This window comes from Macrobrachium nipponense, chromosome 12, assembly GCF_015104395.2.
Source record: "Macrobrachium nipponense isolate FS-2020 chromosome 12, ASM1510439v2, whole genome shotgun sequence".
In the NCBI taxonomy this organism is placed as follows: Eukaryota; Metazoa; Arthropoda; class Malacostraca; order Decapoda; family Palaemonidae; genus Macrobrachium; species Macrobrachium nipponense.
The window spans coordinates 62,251,259-62,258,758 of record NC_087205.1 but is presented as its reverse complement, the minus strand read 5'-3'; positions in this window follow the sequence as shown (position 1 = coordinate 62,258,758).

Here is a 7,500-nt window from a genome sequence, read left to right as displayed (position 1 = left end):
ACTCTACCGCAAGTGATTTATGAGAATTCTAACTACCTGGTAATTTAACGATTGTCGTTAATCCTTCAGGATCTGACTTCTGTAACGACCCTTGGGTCCCTATTTCTGGAAATTAATGCCATGGAACTCTTACTATTTTGAATATTATTTACTATCATTCTCCAATTAGAATTATTATTAGCATTATTATGAATGTTACTTTTTCTGTTTCTTCAGCAACTGTGAGAATATTGTCTATTATCATTTTACCACCTTATCTCATGTATCTAGACTGTGTGTATTGTATTTGTATACTCAATGTATAAGATCCTGGCCTGAAATAATCATTATGAAAAGATAAGAGAAATTTGTATGTACATTTAATATTTGTGAGTATATGTCATGAATCTAAAAATGATTGCTTAACAACTAGCCTTGACCCTATCAAAAAACACTATGGTAGAACTTATGATTGTATAGTTGGATAGTTAGAAATTTTCGCACGTTGTGTGGGTGTATTATGCAGCATCAATAACCGTTTGGCAGCCAAGTCTTGCAGGGACTCATTTCACCACCATTTTGTGTTGCCATGAATCTTGTCACACCTAAACTTGTGTGTAGTTCTGATTTGAAATTCCTGTGTGTGGCTGTTGTATGTTCAAACACTGTGGTGTTGTCTTACCGATAACCAACAACACACAACCCCCCCCCCCTTTCCTGCATCTACACCAACTAGCACCATTGCATGCCTTAATGCTTGTAAGAAGCACTGTCATCGACTTGTGTCCTGCAAGAATTACCTCTATACTTGGAAGTTACTTCTCTGGGAACCCAAACACGTACCTTTTCATGCAAAACCCGTTTTAAGGTCTAGCAGGGACTGAGGATGCACTATGGAGTACTTAAGCTTTGTTGGACCCCTTCCTAAGTCTGTTAAGGACTACTGTCACACTGTGATGTACCTTTGATCTGTTTGGTATACAACCTGACTATTCCTGCAATGTTTTAGTGTTACTGTTTGTCAAATACACTTCTACATCTGTGCACCTAGTCAGCGCAACAAAACACTCCCCATGAGCACCTTACCTGCCTGCGCACCTGGGCAGTGACACTACCGCTCAACCGAGCACCTTATCTGCCTGTGCACTTGGTCAGTGCCACCATCGTTCACTCAAGCAACCCACCTTGTTCCCAAGGAATAGAAGTAGACTGTTGCCTACCTTCACTGCCTGTGTCTGTTTGAGTACCTAAAAAATCATTTATTTGAGAACTACTTTGTCTTTTGATGGTTGCATTTGGACACAACAAAGCTCATCTAACAAGTGCCACCACCACTGATACTCCTTCCATAGCAGCACCCATTGCTGAGTACCAGTGTTGTCACAGTCTTCACAGACTAATATCCCTGCACCTGCCTGGTACCTATTAAGTGCCGCCATCACAGACATGCCTCCGTAGCTGCATCTCTTGTGACTGCCACCATGCTGTCAAAGTCTACACAGACTTGTACCCCGCACCTGCCTGATGCCTAACAAGTGCTACCTTCGCTGGCACTAACTGTAATCACATCCCTTGTGGGCGCTGCTGCGTTTTTTAAGTGTACAACAACTCATCCCTATGCACCTGTTTCGTGCCAGCCAAATGCCACCGTCATTGACACTCCCCCACTTTTACGAGCCACAGCACTTTGGTGCTTTTACAAGTACAGTTCCACTATCACTCAACCCTGTTTGACATTAGGTGTCATTGACTAAATGAGTATAAGCTGTTGAAGAGTTTCGTGCCTAGTGCTTGTCAGTATCATTCACCTCTTGCTCATACCTTGTTAGTTAAAACCTCACATCATCTCAGTATGCTGATTTACGCAGAAAATTACAAACTTTGTCAAGCCCTCGGGATGGAGAGGAATCTCTGAGGCAAAAACCTTACAACCAGGGTGGAGACCCAGAGATAGAACAGGTCAGATATCAGAGAGCACAAGATTAAGCTGCTTGAGCTGTAAGGGAGGAATGAAGGTGGAGAAAGGAGCTAAGGGAGGAAAACAACATGAGTTTGAACTAACTCTAGCACAGAAACAGCGCACTCTCATAGAAGCAGAGAGGAAATCACAGGAAGAACAACGAAATGACAAACTCAGTGTGGAACGATTTCAACATGAGAATGCTGTAGCTATAGCTCAGTTACACACCCAACTACAAATACTTCCCATGCCATCTTCCAAAGGATCTCACCTCCCAGCCACATTCCACCTCTGCTCACCCTAAGAATGGTTTCCCTTCGAAGCTGCTCATTTACCACTCATGTAAGAAGGTTGGCCACATAGCTGACCAGTGTCCAAACAAAAACAAGAATAGCCACAAGTCCTCTTTGAGGAGGTCTGGCAAGCCTAATCCTGCCCAGAGTACCAACACTGCTCCAAGTCCCCACGCTCATCATGTTAGCGCTCCTGTTGGAGTACTTATCTACATGGCCCCATCTAATAGCCACTCCTGTGTGTGCCAGGTCTGAGCTTTCAAAGACTCTGAGGCTCAGATCTCTATCATAAGAGAACATCGAATCCCTCATGGTGTTGTAGCTGACCCGTAAGCTCGTAACTGCTGAGAGTATCAATGGTTTGAAGTTTATGTTCCCCACAGTTTGGTTGAGGGTAATGAGGCCTCATGCATCCAAGAATTACAAGGTAGCAATTGCCAAACCTCTCCCAGGAGGGTATGACCTCCTCCTGGGACAGGATGCTCTGACCACCCCAACTCTCCCAGGAGGGTATGACATCCTGCTGAGACAGGATTCTCTGACCCCAACAAACTCAAAATATCCTAGAACATCTAGCAGCCGACCATCTTCAAGCTCAGTGCCAGTGCGAATTATGCACAATGGACAGTACTGTGTTCCATTTCATTAGGACAATAGGCAACTATAAAAGCTAATCACCATGTCTGGCCCTGCCTTAGCGCCAATGCTAGCACACAACGCGCATCTCACTCCTGGAGATACAACATGTGCCCTGGGCAGTGCCATGCTCCATCCATCCTGGATGCTCAGGCAAACTCCAAAATGAACTGTAAGCAAAGCCCTGCCAAGATGACAGTGCCAGTGCCAAATTAAGATTAAATTCCTGTGTTTGATCCTGTGTTGGTATCAGAACCAGAGTAAATCATAGATTTCCCTACCGATTGCAGCCTGGCCCCCCTCTCTGAACCTGGCTTGGCTCCACTACCAGTGACAGACAAAGAGCTAACACGGAGTTTACTAAAGTTATTTCTAGAATGCCCTGACCTCAGCGGACGCTCACCCCCCCACACAGCCTCAAACCCATGCAAGCAACACTCCCTTTCTTTACATCTCAGCCTTTAGAAGCAGAGGTTCAGATGGGGCTCTCTTCCATACCTCAGCTAGTCACAGAGATTAAGTATTTGCACCAGTAGTTGATAGATCAAATCAACTCCGACCCTGCTCTGTTTGTCACAGCAGCTGGAGAAGGTGGCACTCCCACGCTCTATGGCACCATCAAATCATCAGGCAAGGAGAGGACCAAGGAAGAGAGGTAAATGGCCTAGGACATCCAGGTAGCTAACAAGAGCCACTGAGTTCTCATGGCCCTTGTGTCAACCTGGCACAGTGCCTCCCACTGCATCCACGTAATTTGGCACAGTCAGTTGCCCAGTGACTTCTTTCTCTAGCTCTTTACAAAATGTAAATAATTTCCTTTCCTGTTGTTGACAGCATATATTTTGTTCTGTTTTTTACAGTTCATCAGTAAAACTTGCATTGTATGACCCATAGTAGTCCTTCTCTAAACCTTGTGTCATATTGTTTGCTCTGCTTGAGTGCCATGTAGAGTGCCAACTGTCAGATGACCTGGCACTGCTACTGCAAATACTGAGAGTCCAGTATGGACTAGTGTAATCACAGATACCTGATGAGTCAGGTCTTTACATTTTCCATAAATTGACAGCTATTAAGGAGAAGTCGATCACAGAACTCAAGTTTCATGCCCCTTTGTATCTTATAAAATTACTCATCCCAGACTACCCTTTCGATGGCCCCTTTTCTTAGCTAAAACTTTCTACACTCAATGATTTATGAATAAGTGCCTAAAAGTATGCCTGAGTGTCCAGGAGTGACACTTTATGAATAAGTGCCTAAAAGCACATCTGAGTGTCCAGGAGTGGCACACAACCTTCATCAGGTAGTCTATATACATCAACCACAAGCATATTGTGTGATTCTATCTTTGGTTTCAACTGCTATGGTCCCTTATTTAGGTGACGAGCACTAAGAAGCAAGAGGTGGTAGCTTCAACTCAGCAAAGATTATACAAAATCTAACAATTTCTTTATTTATTTACTCTGACCGTACAGATAAAAATCTTTAAATTATCATCCATTTATATCAATATATTACCTCACAATTTAGATATAATTATCGCATATCCTACTCAAGCTGTTGCTTATTGTGCAAGAGGGTAAAATGTTTGTGTTTCTACAATCATTCTCATACTAATGGGAAGCCAGCTATTACATCGGATGTCATAGTTTACATAAAAACTAGCCTCTCTCTGAGTGCTTACTAAATTTGGCTAAGTTTCCATTTAAATTTCTTTGATTTACTCTGACAAGTGCCTTAATTATTCACATTAGACATCTATATATTGAGAAGATTTTATCGACCAAAACTTTGTGAAGATTTTATCGACCAAAATCTATTAGACACGGGCATGAAATGCACAGTATTAATTAAATTTAACTCTGTGAAGGGACAATCAATTTTTCTTATTTTTAATAGAACTGCAAAGTCTAAGCTCCTAGAGCTGAAAAAAATGTAAACAAGATATCATTGGAAAGCAAAGGAAAGGAAAAACAAATATACATATTCATGGAAAATTAATAATTTCGTAAGCCGAATTTCGATCTCCTGGAATCTTTTTATACAGGAAAAGAAGTTTAGAAGCAAAGGTAAAAGAATAGAATGATATGAAGTAATAAATTTTATCTCTTAATAAACAACTTAGCACTCGATGCATATACCATTTCTTTGATGCAAATTACCCACAGTAACTTTTTCGCCTGTCGTTAACTAGTAAATCACCCGTTTTCAAGAAGCAAATAATGCTCCAGTGACACTGGCTCTTCAGTGAGATAGGATTAAGTACAAGATACAACTGGAATTCTTTTAGGGGCTTAAGAATATATCTGGACTTTGAAGACTTAAAAATCTCGCATTAAACCTTTCTTTTCCTGATCTTCTGTCTGCTCTTAAAGGGTTTAATAATGCAATATGCAAGATTATCTCAATGAATATCTCCTACACATGGAAATCGTCCTCATACTGAAATTATACATTAAGCAACGTCGTAGGGCTTAAACTTGGGTGCGAGATAATTGATAATTAATCCCGCTCTTCGCCTCTGGTAGATTTGGAAGAGATATTTAGGGTACTAAAAGAAGCAAGATGGATCATATGACTGTTAAGGGATATTGCTGAAATCTTTCCACATAAATTTCATGAATGGTCATCTTATTTCAAGCGTTTTATTGTTTTCCTGTTTTTTTTTTTTTTCTAAATTCCTCAAGGCTCAAATCTCCTTATTTCTTAATATAAATCATAAGGACGGCACACAATGCCAACAACAATTTCCAATTAATCAAGTTTAGACGTCCTATTAAATGATATTGATAAGTGGCTTGTAACAGTAGTCCTCCTTTGAGGAACAGAAAGAAATTTTCATCTGAACGCTATCATCTTAGAAATATATTCGAACGCGTACAACCCACCCTCCCACCCCTAAGGCATATATATATATATTATATATATATATATATATATATATATATATATATATATATATATATATATTAGAGAAAAACGAAGAGAATTCCGTATACAGCCCTTTATTTGACCATCAGTACAGCTTAAGTTGACTTAACCATATCTCAGTTTAACAAGACCACTGAGCTGATTAACAGCTCTCCTAGGGCTGGCCCGAAGGATTAGATATTTTTACGTGGCTAGGAACCAATTGGTTTCTTAGTAACGGGACCTACAGCTTATTGTGGGATCCAATTCACATTATATCGTGAAATTAATTTCTAATCACCAGAAACAAATTCCTCTGACTCCACGTTGGCAGAGCAGGGAATCGAACTCGGGACTACCGAATCGGTAGGCAAGCACGTAAACCTCTTGTCCAACGAGGAACTAGTGCAGCTTAAGTGAGACAGTCGATAAGGATGGTAAAGTAATAAACAAAATATGAATAAGCCAAAAAAATTTGGATAAAATCTGGAACAACATACATAATGCTCCAAACTGCTTGTTCTTATTACTACGGTCTTTTAAGTTCCTCAAAACAGTTTTATGGTAGATTTGCGAGTAGCCAGAATCGTTAATATGAGGCTTATTGGTTGCCTAACCCTTAACCTTACAATTAGTGAGTACAATATACATGCTAATAGTTTAAATACCGTTAAAATCACTAAAAACCACAAATCAAAAGGTGACTAACGTACAGGTTTACTTTTCCTTGCTATATCTGCAAAAGTCTAAGGGTACCTAAGTTTGAATGCAGTATCATAATTTCTTTTTGTCAACATCATAAAACTACAGACTGTCAATCCACTTAGCAGTTAAAATAATACTTGTAGAAATAGATAATTTAACATTTCGATGATGGTAGGGAAGTAAATGAACAAACCCACCAGTATTAGTAGATTTTAGTTAAATCAAATTAGTGAAATGTCTATAATATCAGTTAACAGTAACTTTCAAGAATATTCAGAATTGATTTTCTTTTCGTCTACAGTAAATGTAACAGATGGAACTTCAATAACTCTTCAAAATTTTCCTGTAGTGTCTCGTTGCTAAAAATATTATCCATCCCCTTGAATGGAATATTCCAAAGTCCTTGTAATCTCCCCTGGCCACCCCCTCCCCCCTAAAAAATTAAATATAGTGTGTTTTTGACGGAAAATTAAGGATTACATGTAAGTCATACCAAACTTTTGCACCTCAAACTCTCCGCCTAAATAAAATGTCCAGTCATTTTGCGCATAACAAAAAGAAAAAAATGGGGTATTTTTGTATAAAATGTCAACGCAAAATAAGAATAGTCATTGTTCGTTAAATCACCGTACACCAAACCTCATATATATATAATATTATATATATATATATATATAGATATATAGTATATATATATATATATATATATATATTATATTTTATGTATATATATTATATATATATATATATATATATATATCTATATATATATATAACATATATATATCTATATTATATAGATATATAAAATAATTATATATACATATATATAATATATATATATATACCCCTATATATATATATATAGTATATATATATATATTATATATATATATATATTATACATACATTAGATTATATATATTATATATACACACATATATACATATATGTTAGTATATATATAGTATATATTATATATATATATATATATATTATATATGATATATGTAGTATATT